This window comes from Zalophus californianus, chromosome 8 (assembly GCF_009762305.2).
Source record: "Zalophus californianus isolate mZalCal1 chromosome 8, mZalCal1.pri.v2, whole genome shotgun sequence".
Taxonomy (NCBI): domain Eukaryota; kingdom Metazoa; phylum Chordata; class Mammalia; order Carnivora; family Otariidae; genus Zalophus; species Zalophus californianus.
This window is the reverse complement of record NC_045602.1, coordinates 108,779,047-108,797,427: the sequence shown is the minus strand read 5'-3', so window position 1 is coordinate 108,797,427 and position 18,381 is coordinate 108,779,047. Positions and strand designations below refer to the sequence as shown.

The 18,381-nt window shown below is 43.1% G+C and overlaps 1 long non-coding RNA gene across 1 annotated transcript in view; it reads right to left on the bottom strand.

Moving 5' to 3' along the window:
* Positions 1-10,251, bottom strand: part of LOC113938294 — a 48,239-nt gene extending 37,988 nt beyond the window's left edge. Inside the window, exon 1 of the long non-coding RNA XR_003524877.1 lies at positions 10,123-10,251. This is a non-coding gene — a long non-coding RNA (uncharacterized LOC113938294). The remainder of the gene's footprint in view (positions 1-10,122) is intronic.
* Positions 10,252-18,381: the final 8,130 nt, after the last annotated feature.

Here is an 18,381-nt window from a genome sequence, read left to right as displayed (position 1 = left end):
CTGCCACCTTGGATCCTCAGTTCCTTGGCTTAATCATCTCTAAAGACTTCTCCATTTTGCCTCAGACATCCAGTCAAACCCTACCTCATGACTTCCGAAATGGCAACTTCAAATATCCCATTCTCTAACTACCACCTCCTATCAAAGACTCCACTGAGACTACCTTTTAACCTTAGAGGAACCTTTGGACTTTTGGCCTTCACCTTTTATCACTATCTAGGGCTATTTGCATGGTAATTAAGAACATAGGCTTCCGAACTAGATGCCAGGTTAATTTCTGGGAAAGGCTAAGAAGGTGAGGATATAGCAATTAAAAAAAAATGAATCCAGATTCCAGAGTTTATCTTGGTAGGTGGGAAAGGGGAGAGTGGACACTGCAGAGAAATGGACATCACTAATAGGTGGTTTTCACCATAATCCATAGCAGGAAAGCAGAAGAAATGCTGGAATCCATTCCTCACATAACTCTCTCACCACTTATTGTCTGCCTGCAATGTTTTTTGGCTCGATCACTGGGCACTTAATTACACACTCTTTAATTTTTCACATCTATCTGTCTGGAGCCTAGAATGTGGTCATGGAAAACCCCCTGGGTCTGTATTCAAAACAATGGATTTCAGATACAACTTCTCCCTGTAAGGTCTTGAGCAAATCATTTAACTGCACCTGGACATGTAAATAACAGCCCTGACCTCATCAAGTTATTGTAAAGATCAATGAGATAATAGATTTAAAAAATATGGTAAGCTTTAAAATGTTTTAAGAACATAAGGTCTACTATCTCCCAATTATATTTAAGAATAGGAATTGTGTGTGCTTTGTGTGATTCATCAAGCATGGTGCTCAAATATTTGTTGAATGAATGAGCGACTTAATGAATGAATGAATGAATGAGCGAGTGAATCAGTAAATGCCTAAGTGCAAGCTGAGCCTCAAGCTTTTTGGTCCCAGTCCCACAAGGAGGATTGGCTACCTTGTCAAGTCAACACTGTTAATACTATTTATTTGTTCACTCATTCATTCATTCACTTATTTGACAAACACATTTGCTGCCTACCACGTCTGGTAATATGAGTTCCTACTTGCTGTCTCAATCAAAACTGTGTGCCTGACCACCAACAGTACACAAGCATTCCTTTTTCTCTACATCCTCGCCAACACTTGTTACTTCTTTTGAGTCTAGCCATTCTGACAGGTGTGAGGGATATCTCATTGTGGTTTTGATTTGTATCTCCCTGACGATAAGTGAAATACAGTGTAGGGAATATTGTCAGTGGTATTATAATAGTGTTGCATGGTGACAGATGGTTGCTTCACTTATGAGCATAACACAAAACAAAACTGTGCCTCTATCAAGATTTGCTTTTGAACTCTATCCTACAGATGAGGAATCTGAAGCACGGAGAAGTTAAGTAACTTGCCTAAGGTCACACGGGTAGAGACATGGTCATTGTTAGTGATTCTGGAGCCTGCAGAGGGGCAATGGAGCCAACCAAGCAAGTAACAGGAATTATAGGGAATTCATAGGAAAGGGAGGGCCCATCTAAGAGAGACACAGCCAGGCAATGACCATGGAAATCCACATGGACTGAGATGTCTCTGAGTGGGCAAGTGTCCCAGTGGTTGAAGTCAGCACAGAAACCATTGAGTGTGTCAGTGTGGGACTGGGCATTAAGAAGATGAAGGAGCTTGAGTGTTTAATGGGGCAGGACCAAAGGAGGGAGGGATTAACTAAGCTCATTCTGTGTCATGGAAAAAGTTTCGTGCAAGAAATCCAAATCCAGTCAAACTAATTTCAGTTAAGGGATGTCATTGTAGGGGACTAGGGTATCTCACTAAGTCCAACAGCAAGAAGACAGCCACGATGACAGAGAAGGGATACGAAACATCCCTGAAATGACCCTGGAGGAGGAAGGAGTCTCTGTAAAGACTTCAAAGCCATTTCTTTATAAGTGACTTGAGCTCGGTGCTCTTTGCTAATACTTCTGGGAGCATGATGAAGCAAAAGCAGGATTAATTCGCTGATAGTCAAAGACTCTTTACAAAAGCTGAATTTTGTACATATTATGAAATGTTCATAAACATTTTTCACACACCTCTGGAGAGCAGATTAGAACATCAAAATGTTCAAAACCTATGGGATACTGCAGAGGCGGTCCTAAGGGGGAAATACATAGCCATCCAAGCCTCACTCAAAAAAATAGAAAAATCCTGAATTCACCAACTAACTCTACACCTTAAAGAACTAGAGAAAAAGCAACAAATGATGCCTAAGCCACGCATTAGAAGAGAAATAATTAAAACTAAAGCAGAGATCAATGAATTAGAAACCAGAAACACAGTAGATCAGATCAACGAAACTAGAAGTTGGTTCTTTGAAAGAATTAATAAGATTGATAAACCACTGGCCAGACTTATCCAAAAGAAAAGAGAAAGGACCCAAAGTAATAAAATTATGAATGAAAGGGGAGAGATCACAACTAACACCAAGGAAATAGAAACAATTATTAGAAATTATTATCAACAACTATATGCCAATAAACTGAGCAATCTGGATGAAATGGAGGCCTTCCTGGAAACCTATAAGCTGCCGAGACTGAAACAGGAAGAAATTGACAACCTGAATAGGCCAATAACCAGTAATGGGATTGAAGCAGTGATCAAAAACCTCCCAAAAAACAAGAGTCCAGGGCCTGATGGATTCCTGGGGAATTCTACGAAACATTCAAAGAAGAAATGATACCTATTCTACTGAAGCTGTTTCAAAAAATAGAAACAGAAGGAAAACTTCCAAACTCATTCTATGAGGCCAGCATTACCTTAATCTCCAAACCAGGCAAAGACCCTATCAAAAAGGAGAATTTCAGACCGATATCCCTGATGAATATGGATTCCAAAATCCTCAACAAAATCCTAGCTAATAGGATCCAACAATACATTAAAAGGATCATCCACTACGACCAAGTGGGATTTATCCCCGGGAAGCAAGGGTGGTTCAACATTCTCAGATCAATCAATGTGATAGAACACATTAATAAGAGGAGGGAGAAGAACCATAAGGTCCTCTCAATTGATGCAGAAAAAGCATTTGACAAAATACAACATCCTCCCCTGGTTAGAACTCTTCAGAGTATAGGGATAAAGGGAACATTCCTCAAGTTCATAAAATCCATCTATGAAAACTCCACAGAGAATATCATCCTCAATGGTGAAAAGCTGAGAGCCCTTCCCTAAGATCAGGAACACGTCAAGGATGCCCACTCTTGCCACTATTGTTCAACATAGTACTAGAAGTCCTAGCAACAGCAATCAGACAACAAAAAGAAATAAAAGTATTCAAATTGGCAAAGAAGAAGTCAAACTCTCTCTTTTCGCAGACGACATGATACTTTATGTGGAAAATCCAAAAGACTCCACCCCCAAATTACTAGAACTCATACAGCAATTCAGTAATGTGGCAGGATACAAAATCAATGCACAGAAATCAGTTGCTTTCTTATACACTAACAACGGAACTGTAGAAAGAGAAATTAGAGAAACGATTCCATTTACAATAGCACCAAAAACCATCAGATACCTCGGAATAAACCTAACCAAAGAGGTAAAGGATCTATACTCTAGGAACTACAGAACACTCATGAAAGAAATTAAAGAAGACACAAAAAGATGGAAAAATAGTCCATGCTCATGGATCGGAAGAATAAACATTGTTAAGATGTCTATGCTACCCAGAGCAATCTATACCTTCAATGCCATCCTGATCAAAATTCCAACGACATTTTTCAAAGTGCTGGAACAAACAATCCTAAAATTTGTATGGAATCAGAAAAGACCCCGAATCGCCAAGGAAATGTTGAAAAAGAAAAACAAAGCTGGGGGCATCACGTTGCCAGATTTCAAGCTATATTACAAAGTTGTGATCACCAAGACGTCATGGTACTGGCACAAAAACAGACATACAGACCAATGGAACAGAATAGAGAACCCAGATATGGACCCTCAACTCTATGGTCAAATAATCTTTGACAAAGCAGGAAAAAACAGGCAATGGAAAAAAGACAGTCTCTTCAATAAATGGTGCTGGGAAAATTGGACAGCCACTTGCGGAAGAATGAAACTCGACCATTCTCTAACACCATACACAAAGATAAACTCAAAGTGGACGAAAGACCTCAATGTGAGACAGGAATCCATCAAAATCCTAGAGGAGAACATAGGCAGTAACCTCTTTGACATCGCCCACAGCAACTTCTTTCAAGATACATCCCCAAAGGCTAGTGAAACAAAAGCAAAAATGAACTTTTGGGACTTCATCAAGATAAAAAGCTTCTGCACAGCAAAGGAAAGTCAACAAAACAAAGAGGCAACCCACAGAATGGGAGAAGATATTTGCAAATGACATTACAGATAAAGGGCTGGTATCCAAGATCTACAAAGAACTTCTCAAACTCAACACCCAAAAAACAAATAATCAAGTCAAAAAATGGGCAGAAGACATGAACAGACACTTCTCTGAAGAGGACATACAAATGGCACCACCTTACACGAGTTAGAATGGCAAAAATGGACAGGGAAAGAAACAACAAATGTTGGAGAGGTTGTGGAGAAAAGGGGAACCCTCTTACACTGTTGGTGGGAATGCAAGTTGGTACAGCCACTTTGGAAAACAGTGTGGAGGTGCCTCAAAAATTTTAAAGTAGAGCTACCCTATGACCCAGGAATTGCACTACTGGGTATTTATCCCAAAGACACAGATGTAGTGAAAAGAAGGGCCATATGCACCCCAATGTTCATAGCAGTGATGTCCGCAATAGCCAAACTGTGGAAAGAGCCGAGATGCCCTTCAACAGATGAATGGATAAAGAAGACGTGGTCCATATATACAAAGGAATATTACTCCCCCATCAGAAAGGATGAATACCCAACTTTTACCTCAACATGGATGGGACTGGAGGAGATTATGCTAAGTGAAATAAGTCAAGCAGAGAAAGTCAATTATCATATGGTTTCACTTATTTGTGGAACATAAGGAATAGTATGGAGGATATTAGGAGAAGGAAGGGAAAAATGAAGGGGGGGAATCGGAGGGAGAGATGAACCATGACAGACTATGGACCCTGAGAAATAAACTGAGGGCTCTAGAGGGGAGGGGGGAGGAGGGATTGGTTAGCCTGGTGATGGGTATTAAGGAGGGCACGTACTGCATGGAGCACTGGGTGTTATACGAAAACAATGGATCGTGGATCACCACATCAAAAACTAATGGTGTATTGTATGGTGACTAACATAACATAATAAAATTTAAAAAAAGGAATATCAAAATGTTATAGAAAGCAGGAAAAGGTTTAACTGAAAGATGAAAAACTTTAGATGCATTAGTGTTATGGCAACCAGCCAGATCACTCCAATTATGTCCCTAATTGGGTCCATAAATAATTTATAACCCACAATTTGTGTCTGCGGCAAAGGGTTTCTAACAGCAAATGCTTAAGGAGCTGGTAAGGCAGCTAATGATTTCCAATTTTGAATTTAATCCAAACTCCTGTAGGCTGATTTCTTGGCCCCTCTTGAAGAAATTAGGTGGGGATTACCCAAGTGTGGGGAGAACTGTCTTCAGTGTCTAGTTGGAAGAGATTGTCTGAGAAGCAACAAACTCAACTCTCTTTGCTGTTAACTTTACCACTGGATTTCAATTAAGGTCAACAGCCATATCCATGAAAATCAGAAATAAAACAGAAAGCCAAGCTTCCAGAGGTCCTGTGATTAGCACTCAGATTTCTCTCATTTCTTCATCAGAAGCAGAAGTTAATTTTTCCCTCTCTGAGAGTCTGCACTGAGTGTTTCAGGCATCTGTATTCTGCCTGTTGATTTCCACAGCTTCTCTAGGTCTTATTTTTTTAAATTTTTAGTTGAAACATAGTAATATATGTATAATGTAAAGGATGAAGTGCACGTGTCTTCACTTTAGAACTCAATGAGCATTTTTGTTAATGGATTCACTCACGTGACCACCACTCACATTGAGATATAAAACATTCCAGCTCCCCCAAAATGCTCTTGTACTGCTTCCCAGGGTGCTCTGCCTCTCAGTGGAGACAGGTGGAGAGTGAAGCAAAGGCCCTGAAGCTTCCTTACTACAGGAAGGTGTCTGTCCATTGCAGACATGTACTCCATGTACTACAGGACATGTGCTGTCCATTGCAAAGAACCACTGAAAACACTTCCTCGGTGAGTTTGACATCTCAGCAACTCTGAGCAGAGCATTTTTAAACTCAGAGACCCCAGAGGATGTTTGATGGTGAGATGGGTGTGGGGCCAGCCACAGGGAAAGGTTTTATTTGTTTCCTGCCAAAAGCCATTGAGGTTTGCAAAATCCCTTCTTCCATCCAAAATATTCTGTATCCAAATATTCTGTAATCCCTGGAAGATGCTTGTATAACCACACAGGACAGGTAGTAGCATGATGTTCGGTTTGGCCGAAGTTACACTTGGAGGCCATCCACCACTGGTCACTGCTGAGAGATGAGACTTAGGCTCCCCAGAAGTCCCACTTTGCCAAGACCTTGCAGGAAGATTTCATTCCCAGGAATGAGTATCCATCCAGGATTGGGCCTAGTGGTGAGTGGGGGAGGCTGTTTTCTCTTTTACACATGGCTTTTGACCCCTGGGGAGGGGTGGCTAAGAGCTCATACTCACCGTACATTTATTAAGTGCCAGGCACTGTGATGAACACTTCTCATTAATCTGTAATTGCATTGACCAATATCTTCATTTAGAAATAATGAAAGAGGAGAAGATACAGCTAGTAAATTGTAACATCAGACTCCAGAGCCCCTAACCCTGCTCCACAGCCATGGTGCTTCCCCAAATGGCCCTGCGGGTTCCCAGAGTTCCTGGGCACCCTGGTCATGCCTAGCAGCTCCCCACACACCCCCCCCCCCCCGCACACACACACAGGGACTCTGGCTTTGGGCTAGGAGAGGAAGCACAATTCACCTGACTTATGAGTTCATTAAATTCTTGAGCCATGGCTGCAAGTCAACACTTTATAAATGAAACCCTTATTTCCTAGAGGCACAAAGTTATAAGCTGGAGTTCTGTTTCCAGAAATCCATTTATTTCATAAAAATATAAAAATTGATTATGAAAATAAAACAAAATACACACACATATATATGGCAAGGATTTATCAAGTAAAAAAAAGCAAGCAAGAGAAAAGTAATCTTAGAAAGGTTAAATTGGGTGGACTTTTCTCCAAGGGCTGGATTGGCTAGGGCTTCTTAAAGCACGAGTTAAATGAGATTTAGATTGGAGATGCCTTCCATGGCTTTGAGTAAATTTCCCTGGAGCAAAAATAGGCATTATTCTCTGTTCTGAAGGCTTTTGAATTGAGCTCAAAATCAGGGGCATCTTTCTTAACACTTCTCGTGGTATGAAGGCATCTCAATCTTTGAATAGCACTGTTGCTGTTCTGGTCATCTTTTTAGCTTCGTTAGAAGTTGTGAGATGGAGGCGCCTGGGTGGCTCTGTCAGTTAAACGTCTGCTTTCGGCTCAGGTCATGATGTCAGGGTCCTGGAATCGAGCCCCACGTCAGGCTCCTTGCTCAGCGGAGAGTCTGCTTCTCCCTCTCCTTCTGCCCCTCCCCCTGTTTGTTCTTTCTCCCTCTCAAATAAATAAATAAAATCTTAAAAAAAAAAAAGAAGTTGTCAAATGATGGCAACGTGAGGTTTGGTCATTACAGTGGGGGTCTTAGGATGTGAAGGAATATAGCAATGGGGGTGACAGTTCCTGTGGTGGAGAGTCAGGGGTTAGCCCAATACTCACAAAGCCTCCAGAACAGTCCCTCTGCCCTGTGCCCTCAAAAGCCTCTTTCTGCCTGGCTGCCAGGGCGCCCAGGATCTCGGGCAGTAGGGTTAGAGGCGGCCTAGAGACACACAGGGCTAGGGACAAAAGTCGTGAGGGAAAGAGGAAGGAGTGGTTTCCAGCCAATGGCTCGCTCATTTTTATAGTCTGCCCAAAGCAGTCAGAGCTGAAAACCCAGCATCTCAAAGGACTGACGGCAGCCTGGCCCCTTTCTTAATGTGCATGGGAACCACTTGCTAGAGGGCAGGTTCTGATTTGGCTCGACTGAGGGGGCCTGAGACTCTGCTTTTCTAACAAGCTCTCAGGCAATGCTGATGATACTGGTCTGAGGCTTGCTCTCAGAAGCAAGAGTTCACGGATCTGATGGTCATAGAGCAGTTGCCTATGTCCTGTCTTTACTCTCTGCAAAGTGTGTCTCCACCCTAGACTATATTTCCCTTAGATCCCTAAGCAGACACATTTAATCTTGCATCATTGGTACTTTTACTCTTGGTAGTTTTCTATTTGTTCACATTAATTAGCCAATTCAATATTTGGAGACTTCTGTGAGTCTCAGTAGAATACGGCTTGCTGAAGGGGCTCTACTGAAATTCTCCGGCTTCTCCTGCAATGAGACCTTCTCCAGACTCTGCTCCCCCTTTCCTTCCCCACCCCCGCCGGAAATCTCGCTCTGATCATTTTCATTCTTTGTTCTTTGACTATAGACTTCTTGTCACTGATAAATCCTTGCTTCAGTTTGCCGCTTCTGCTGTTGTTAATAAAAATGCGGTCCAAGCTGGTGATTTTGTGTCATTGTGAATGCATAGGAAATTTGAAATAAATGAATGAGGTACATAGTGTAGTTGAGATGCACTTCTGAGGCTGGAAAACATGCTGATGACATATGAATGAGCAAACATGATTTGGGCTGGATAAAGCGTCAGCAGGTTTATCACGAGCTGGCAGCTGCCTGTGATAGGACCCCAGAATTAACAAGCCAGATCTGCCATGCCCACTGCTTTGGGAAGTGCCCTTTGTGGTGTCTCATCCAGACACCTGAGGGGACAGCCACTGAGTGCCCCTGCCCCTCCGTGTGCCTAGACCACAGGCTCACCTCAGACATTTGTGGGGCTTGGGGAAAGAATACAAATAGAGATCTTTAAAGTCCCAAAGCAAGTTCACAAACTGTAAATAAAATGCTCTGTCCTCTGCTGTGATACATATATCTCTGTGACCACCTGGTCGGTGGCCACATTCTGATATCCCTTGGATTTCTGAGTCGGAATATAATGATGCAAGATAAACGACCCCTTACTTGTGGCTCACCCTACTCCCCGCTTCCCTCTGCCCTCAGCTACATTCCACACCAAGAGGGACCTTGCCCCCATGTGTCTGGGCCCTCCAGCCTATGGACCAAGCCCCTTCCACATCCCTGCTACTCAAGCCCAGAAGACTACACACCTGCAGTGTGGTCTGCCCCAGAAAGGAGGCCCCCGGGACCCATGCAGCTCCCTCTGGGTGTATGGAAGGTGGAAAGAGAAAGAAAATGTCTACATCTTCAGAATGGACCATTATGAAGCAAAATCTCCAAGGATTCTGGCTGTGAAATTGATTCTCCTGGGACATCCCACAAGCCCTGCTCTGGGTGTTGGGGTCTGCTCTGTGACCCACGCCCGATCTGTTAGCAAAGTCCATACACGGATTTTCAAGTTTACTCTGTTAAAATTGGCAATTAGCTCTTTGGAGAAATCTGCCTCATTTCCCTGGCATGGATAATAGTGTGGGGCTGGGGGGGTGAGGCGGGGGGGGGGGGAAGGAACCTTCCCTGTAATTTGATTCATTTTCTGTTGGAGAGAAAAGCAACCAGAGTGCAGGCTTCTGCAGCGGCTGATGGCTTAATTGCCACATGCATCTCTGGGGGAGCACTTAGTTGGCATCCCTATGCTTGACTCCCTGGCACTGGGAGGCAGCTGACACCTGGAGGGAGCTGAAAGTGTTGGTGGCTGCCACCCAACAGTGAAGAAGGAGTTGGAAACAATCCTCCTTTGCTCCCATTTAAATCACCTCTTTATATTCAAGGACCTTGTGATTTGGTGCCATTTTGGCCACCAGAGATCACACCTTCATTGTTCATGTACCCCCTGTACCTAGTGCAGCGCCTGGCACAGGCCAGGGGCTCAGCAATGTCTGGTAAGGACACACTGGCTCTGGGCTGGCTCTTTTTGAATGGCTTTATACCATTCAGGACACAGAAGTGGGGGCTTTCAATCCATACTCACAGTATCCCAAGTAGGAGAACAAAGTTGGCCAATATGCTTGCCACAGCCAAGTAGCTGGAGAGGCTCTTCCAGATTCTAGGATCTGGCAGAGCTTGCTCGAAGTGTTGTAGAGAAGAAGCATAGGATGGGCCATCCCATTTTCCTGAATGAGGAAAGAGGAGATTTAGTGCTGCTACTGGCCTACCAGAGTGCCAGGTAGTGCAGAGGAGCCTTGAGCCAGAAATGCACCAAGGGCATAGTGTCATTTATTACTGGTGAGGATTTCTTTTTTCTTCTTAAATGTTTTTCTGCCATACCAAGCCCATCATATAAAGGTGCTAGCCTCGTACAGTTTTTTAACCTACAAGTTCAGAGAGGGAGGATAGTGGACCATTGTCCCAGTCATCAAGAAATTTCAGTATGTTAGTTGCTGAAATGCCCCAGACTTGTGCTTTGGAGACACTCAACATGGGAAGATTCACAAAGCAAATTTCATGGAAGCCCTTAGGAAGTCATCATGTTCCATAATTAGAACTGCCCCAGATGTGCCAGCAAATAATAAAATGACCAGTCCAGAATCAGTTATCAAACATTTGCTGAGCACCTTCTCAGTGTCACCAAGTCCTGGGAATAGGGCGGTGAACTGACATCATCCCTGCCTCATGCATTTGACAGCACTGCAGGTCCTCATTTCTGACCCTGAACATCTTCTCCTGCAGCGAAATGCTCAGATGGTGGATGGCCGCTGTAAATAGTGTCCTAGACCTTCTTGGACTCTCGGCTCTGGGGTGTTGGGTGGGTGGCTTGGATTGATCAGCTCCCAGCCTCTTTACCGCTATTTGTCAACGAGAACATGAAGTCCAATCAGCTCAGTGAGTTGGAGTTTGGTCACTTTTTCTAATGATCTTCTTTTTTTAAATGAAAGATAATTTCCCAAAGTCATTGCTGCTTGGTAAGGAAAACATGATCATCAGCTGGAGAAACATTTGAAATAAACATTAAAATCTACATTTAATACACAAAATGCTAGCTTCCTAAACAGTATGTACTCCATCATAGTGAGGCGATAAGAAAACCTTTAAAACCCCGAATACCTTGGTGTCCTACAAGAGTTAACGGTGCTTTCACGGTGACATCTTCACCTGTGTAGACAGAGGAACTCATGGAAAATATCTGGCCCAATAGTGAGACCACCACAAACTATTTATTTTTTGGCTATTAGAAAATAGCTCAGGATTGGGATGCCTGGATGGATCAGTTGGTTAAGTGTCTGCCTTCTCTGGCTCAGGTCATGATCCCAGGATCCTGGGATTGAGTCCCACATCGAGGTCCCTGCTCAGTGGGGAGACTGCTTCTCCCTCCACCTGCCGCTCCCCCTGCTTGTGCTCACTCTCTCTCTCTGACAAATAAATAAATAAAATCTCTTTAAAAAAAGTAAATATCTCAGATTCATTTCTATAAACATCCCATTCTGTCCAGGTGGATTTGTCCTAGTGTTGACCAAAATAGAACAATTTTGCAAAATTTTTGCAATCAAAGCTAAAAGCCATTTCCAAGAAACAACCATAGAATGCTCCTAAGAATATGTCTCTATCTCTCTCTGCTTAGCAAACTATACCTTTCCCCAACACAACACTTCTCACCTACTTAAATTGTGATTTATGCAGGGTGCCTAGATGGCTCAGTTGTTTAAATGTCTGACTCTTGGTTTCAGCTCGGGTCATGATCTCGTGGGCTGTGGAATCGAGCCCCACATCAGGCTCTGAGCTCAGCGCTGGGTCTACTTGAAAGATTCTCTCCCTCTGCCCCTCCCCCTGCTTGCTTTCTCTCTCTCAAATAAATAAATAAATAAATCTTAAAAAATTTTTTTAAATGTGATAGATGCACCCCTATGTTTATAGCATCATTATTTCCAATAGCCAAGATATGGAAGCAGCCCAAGTGTCCATCGACAGATGAATGGATAAAGAAGATGTGGTATGTATATACACAGTGAAATATTACTCAGCCATAAAAAAGAATGAAATCTTGCCATTTGCAACAACATCGGTAGATCTGGAGGGTAGAATGCTAAGTGAAATAACTCAGAGAAAGACAAGTACCATATGATTTCACTTATATGTGGAATGTAAGAAACAAAACAAATGAACAAAGAAAAAAGGGACAAATAAAAAATCAGACTCTTAGCTCTAGAGAACAAACTGGTGGTTGCCAGAGAGGAGGTGGGTGGGGGATGGGTGAATAGGTGAAGGGGATTAAAAGCATAGAGTAAGGTATAGAATGGTTGAATCACTATATTGTATACCTGAAACTAATATAACATTGTATGTTAATTATACTGGAATTGAAAAAATGAATAAATAAAAATTTAAAAATAAAATAAAATGTCACAGTCATCATTACTTGGAGTTTTAGCTGATAGCTAAAGGTGATTTTTGAATTAAAGATTTAAGATTTTAAGATTTAAGCAGATGGCCAAACAAAACAGGGGCAGCATGAGCCCCTGTGTTAAAAAATAATAATAATAATAATAAAGGAAATTGAGAAATTAGCTTAATAGTTTGGAAAAGAACTCAATTGCTGTCCTAAAACAGCCCAGTGATGCCCTTAAGCAGGATTTATACTGCACCATTTTGGTGAAGGTGAAGATCTGGATCCAGTGTATATATCTTATTCCTTCTCTAGTCCTTGCCTAGGAGGGGCAGACAGACACTCTGAAAGCTTCCATGCATTCATGATTTAAATATATTATTCTCTGTGTAGTAGCCCCATCTTGTGCCCTCTGTGGGAGTCCATTTCAATGAAAAGGAAAACGCACTGTCTAGAAATTTCAAGAAAATTCACCTCCATCACCAACCCCATTTTGTTGATTTCTGCTGATTTTCTTCCGGAACATTTCAGAATCTGATGGTGCAGTTACTTGTTATAATGGGAGATGCTATTTTTAACTAACAATTTCAAAAACTGTTCCACTCCGATTTTTCATTTCCCATAAGGACATTAGCACAAAACCTGTTCCAAAGGCAAGTAATTTCATATTTAAAGTTAGAAATTCACCTTACCAAAATAGACACATTCCATCATGAAAGATGTATTAACTCTTAGGGATTTTTAGTTCCATCTTAACTTATATCTAGCAAAAATTTATTTCACTTAAAGGGCAATGGTAGAAAAGACAGTTTCATGGTCTATAAGTTTCCTGCCTTCATGGCCGAATAATTTTAAAGAGATAGTGCAAATAGCCTCTATCTGCCATACGTGCCAGAGTATGATGCACGAACATGTTGTAAGAACAAAGCTTTGGAAAATTGTCAGGCTGAGCCACTTGGCCCCAACGCTGTCAAGGAGACAGGACAGTGTGGGGTGAGGTTTACTATTCCCAGAAGTGGGGGGGGGGGATGTCATGATTGACTTCACACAGAGGATGGAAAACAGATCATTTATCTCTACAAAGTACTTCATTTCAGTTTACCCAAGTATGGAAGAAGACACTCAGGTCTCCAAATCTGGCCCATCTTTCACAACCCAGTTGGGTTTCTGCTAAATTCCTCCAGGTACATTTATCTCTCTCATCTTTTAATTCCTCACTGGTCATGGGTTCCTCAAGCTGGAAGGATTTGAGAAACCACCACCTTTGCTAGACCTAGGGTTTCCGAAGGAACAAGATTTACCACTATTCCTCTTTGGTAAAGTAATATTTGCAGGTCCTAGAGATTAGAGCATGGACATCTTTGGGCAGTTAATCAGTCAGGATTCTCCAAAGAAAAAGAGTCACTAGGATTTATTTATTTGGGTCTCTCTTATAAGGATTGTCTTACGCAAGTATGGAGGCTGAGAAGTCCCATGTACTGCTGTCCGCAGGCTGGAGAACCAGGAAATCTGGTAGTGTGATTCAGTCCAAGTCTGAAGGACTGAAAACTACAGCAGTCGAAGGTGTAAGGTGAAGTCCAAGTCCAAAGACTTAAGAATCAAGAGTCCAATGGTGTAAATTCTGGTCCAAGTCTGAGGGCCCAAGAACCAGGAGCATGATCTGAGAGCAGGAGAACATGGATGGTTCAGCTCAAGCAAAAAGAGAAAATGAGCCCTTCCTCCTACTCTGTGTTCTATTCAGCCCTCATTGGATTGGATGATGCCACAATGCTGCCCACCTACATTGGTGAGGGCAATCTTCTTTACTTGGTTACAGATTCAAATGCTAATCTCTTCTGGAAAAACCCTCCCAGAAACAACCAGAAATAATGTTTTACCAGCTCCCTGGGCATCCCTGAGCACAGTCAAGTTGACACATAAAATTAACCATCACAGGAAGTCATTATTCTGTCTACCACAGTGATGTAAACGCTGATCTTTGTGACTCCGAATGCCTTTCTCATCCAAGGGCATGGCCCCTGCTCCTGAGGCCCACACTGGAGCTGAGCCACACACACACACACACACACACACACACACACACACACACGCAGAAAATGTGTCTCTGGGAGTCTGCTGAGATACCAAGACTTTTCTGAGCTCCGCCATGCCCACTGGGGAGCACAGTAGGAACAATGGGGTCAGGCCTTGGTAGGGTGGCCCTGAGCCCTGTGGGTGCCCTTCGGCGGGGGTGTGGGGGGGTTTCTCTTGGGAGAAGGTGTTGGTATCAGCTAGGTCCTGACATCTCACTCAAGGGGACAATTGTAACCACTTTACTGAAGCTGCTTCCAAAAAATGCTTTCACAGTATGCTAAGGACTTTGCTGTGGACAATATTTAAGAAGTCATGATAATGTAAATGGTGACTAGTAACTTCAAATAAGATAGTAATATAATCACCCTGAGAATTAGTATAACCACCTGTAGATTTATAGAACTACCTCGTCATCTAGCCTAATAGGAAGCTGGTAGTGTTTAAAACTGATAAATCATAAAATTATGGCCTAAGCATATTACTTAGAAAAATGCAGGAAGGAACCAGAAAAAAAGATGAAAAGAGCTAAATGTTCAGAAGCTTCTGGGGAGCAGAACTTGGGGAGAGGAGACTGTTGTGGGTTTTGTTTTTTGTTTTTTGTTTTTAATTACAAGCCTTTCAGGAGATTTTCATTTAAAGCTAGACCTTAAAAAAAAAAATCCAGATCTATTCTCAGTATAGAACTAGGGAAATGTAATGGTTGGAAATGGGACAGATCATTTAAGAGCTTCCCTAGTACAATTTCAACTCGTTTGCAAGAAGAAAAATACCTTTTGCTGTAGTACATAGAAACTAAAATCATATGTAAATAAATATGCATGTCCTTATTTCCCTGGCAATCCAAACTCAGCACAAATAAGCAATTAGGTCAAAATTTAAAAGCAGACAAAAATCATATCTACTATGCTTCCACCAGCATTTGAAGCATATTCATATAGACATAATTAATTAGAAAAAATCAAAGTAATCTTTCCGTATACACATACAGAGAGATAGAGTGCAAACACAGGCAGATTTATCTTCACCCCCTGGCAGGGAGAACCAAACTATAATCCTGTTAAATACCAGATCTCATCTCCCGAATGGGCTGAGACCAGAGTCCTGCCTTTGATGAAGACTCATTCTAAAGAACATGCCAAGGCGCCTGGGTGGCTCAGACGGTTAAGCGTCTGCCTTCGGCTCAGGTCATGATCCCGGCGTCCTGAGATCGAGCCCCACATCGGGCTCCCTGGAGCCTGCTTCTCCCCTTCCCTCTGCCTCTGCCGCCACTCCCCCTGCTTATACTCTCCCTCTGTCAAATAAAACAATAAAAAATCTTAAAAAAAAAAAAGAAGAACATGGCGTTCCTACCTTATGCAAGAGCAGGCTCTGTGTCACGTGAGGGGCTACAAATGCTAATTGCTAAGTGCTCTTAGGAGGCTTTCCTTGGAATTAGGACATGGACTGTAGCCCACAATCCATGGCAATCCATGGGGGATAGGCCTCCGATCACGTGTGTCTTAGCACTGTCTGCAGGAAATGGTGAATTAGCCACACTTATGTCCAACTTGGCTCCAAGTAGGTGATTCCCACAACTGTCTCCTCGGGTTTGATAATTTTCTATAATGATTCACAGAACTCAAGGAAAACTTTACCGCTACTGTTGGTTTCTTATAAAGGATATTATAAAGGAGGCAAACCCTCCCCAAGCCCTGTCACTTAGGGTTTGTAGAGAGCTTTCATTAGCTAGGCATGAGTAATGAAATCATTGGCCATGGTGATTCACCCAGGCCCCAGTCCCTCTCCCCTCCTTGGAAATCAGGGGTGGGGCCAAAAGTTCCAGCCCTCTAACCACAGAGTTGGTTCCTCAGGCAACCAGCTCCTGTCCTGAAAACAGAATGAAATACAAATGCCGGAGTCCAGTTAACTAGTTTTATGTGCAGTAGCCACCTGTTCTCAGTTATCTCGTAGGCCACCTGGCTTTCTTTCAGTTCCCTGAGAAACAGGACATTCAAATTTATCTTAAACCCATCTAGAAAAAAAACATTCATGGACATATACCCAATACAAATCCTTTGGGGCTCACAGAATATTGAAAGCCATTTCAGTTGCACTCTACTAAGTGATCTTCTCCTTATTTAAAAAAATATTTTTTTTAAAGATTCTGTTTCCAGCATAGTTGGAAAGTATTATGTTGCTTTCTAAAATCTCCAGCTCATTCTCAAAATGCCCCTTCTGGCTTTCTTGATTCTTATTTTCTTGACAGAGGAGAGAAAGGGGTCATGCTGTAGCATGATCCCTCTGTTCTGAGTGGAAATCCCTCGCTTATTGGTAGAAAGGGGCATCGTCCTTGGTAGGGCAAGATGCCTTGCTCAGGAAACCCCCTCCGGCTGCATCTCTGACAGCCCACAGGGAGGCCGGGCAACTCCGCATTTATTTCTGTCTTCATGGCTCAACCTTTGACACAGGCTTCTTTTAAAGGGAACTGGAGTAAATATTCTAACCTTATTCTAGAACTGAATTCACATTTCTTTCACTTACCAAGGGAGAAAGAAAGAATCTTAGGATATTTGCACACATGAACGAACGAACGAATGAATGAATGAATGAATAAAATATTTTAAAAATAAAATGGTAAGAAATTTAAAAATCGGGCTTTGGAAGAAAGGTGCCGTGAAGCTTAGCAATGGGGTGAGGAGAGGCTGTGGAGGAGATCAGCTCAATGCCCAGTTGGTACTCCGACAAAGTGTTTTGCTGACAGAAATCTTCTGGAGACACTTTACTGGAACAAAACCATATTAGGAAATCCCAATTGTGCCGGCAACCAAGACACACACAGAGTCGGTAGCACCTCCGGGTTTTGTGTGTGTGTGTGTTTTTTCTCTGAATAGTCCCCCTCTGCAGTTCTGTAACTGAATATATATTATAAAAATTAAGGATTCTCTATCTCAGCTTCCACACGAACATTTGAGTTAAACACAAAAGAGAGGCAACCTCTGGTCTGTTTGGGGGTCTGTCAGGTTTGCAGATTCTGAGGAGAGAAGGATAGGTTGGTGGGAAATCAATAATTTGCCTCCTGAAGAGAATCCCCCCCCACCCCACCCACAGTGGACAGGGGAGCTCTCCATGTCCAACAGCAGCCTAAACATGGTTCCTGCTTCCCCAGCAGATGTGCTCGGGATGAAGGAGCCCCCCACCTCCACCCTGACACAACCTCACCAGCATCCAGGCGCCCAAACTGCCGAAGGCCCAGGGCCTGAGAGAGAGAGGGGCCCACGGCACCTTGGGGACCCTGCTCCAGGCTGTGCCCGACCCCCGGTCCTAGCTGCCCGCCAGTCCCGAAGACCCCAGCCCTCTGTTACAGAGCAGAAAACAGGACGCTCGTCCAACTCCCCACCTGTCACAGCCCGTAAGGTGACACCCAGCCCCTCAGAGAACAGGGCCATTGGGCAACCCATTTTCTTATAGAAACATCCTGGCTTCCCCTCTGGACTCTGTCCCAGGCCTCAGGACTCTCCTCCAATCCCCCTGTTTTCCTTCCCAAAGAGCCATCTCATGACTTCTGGCCTTTGTTTTTTCTAGACAGATGTACATGCTCTTGGTATTCAGCCATCCCCTTATCAGCGTAGTAGTCTAACAGATGCTGTTTTTTAAATACACAAACGGCCTCTCCTGGGGGCTGGTATTATCATTCTCATCTACTGGAGGCAGGAGCTGAAGCTGAGAGTCTGCCGGATAGCCCAAAGTCCGGCACATCTGTCACGGGCCAAGCTGTCCCCAAATCGGCCTTCTGCCACAGTGCAGGCTGCTTACCTCATTCTTCTCAGGTGCTGACTACTTTAGAGCCCGTAATATTTT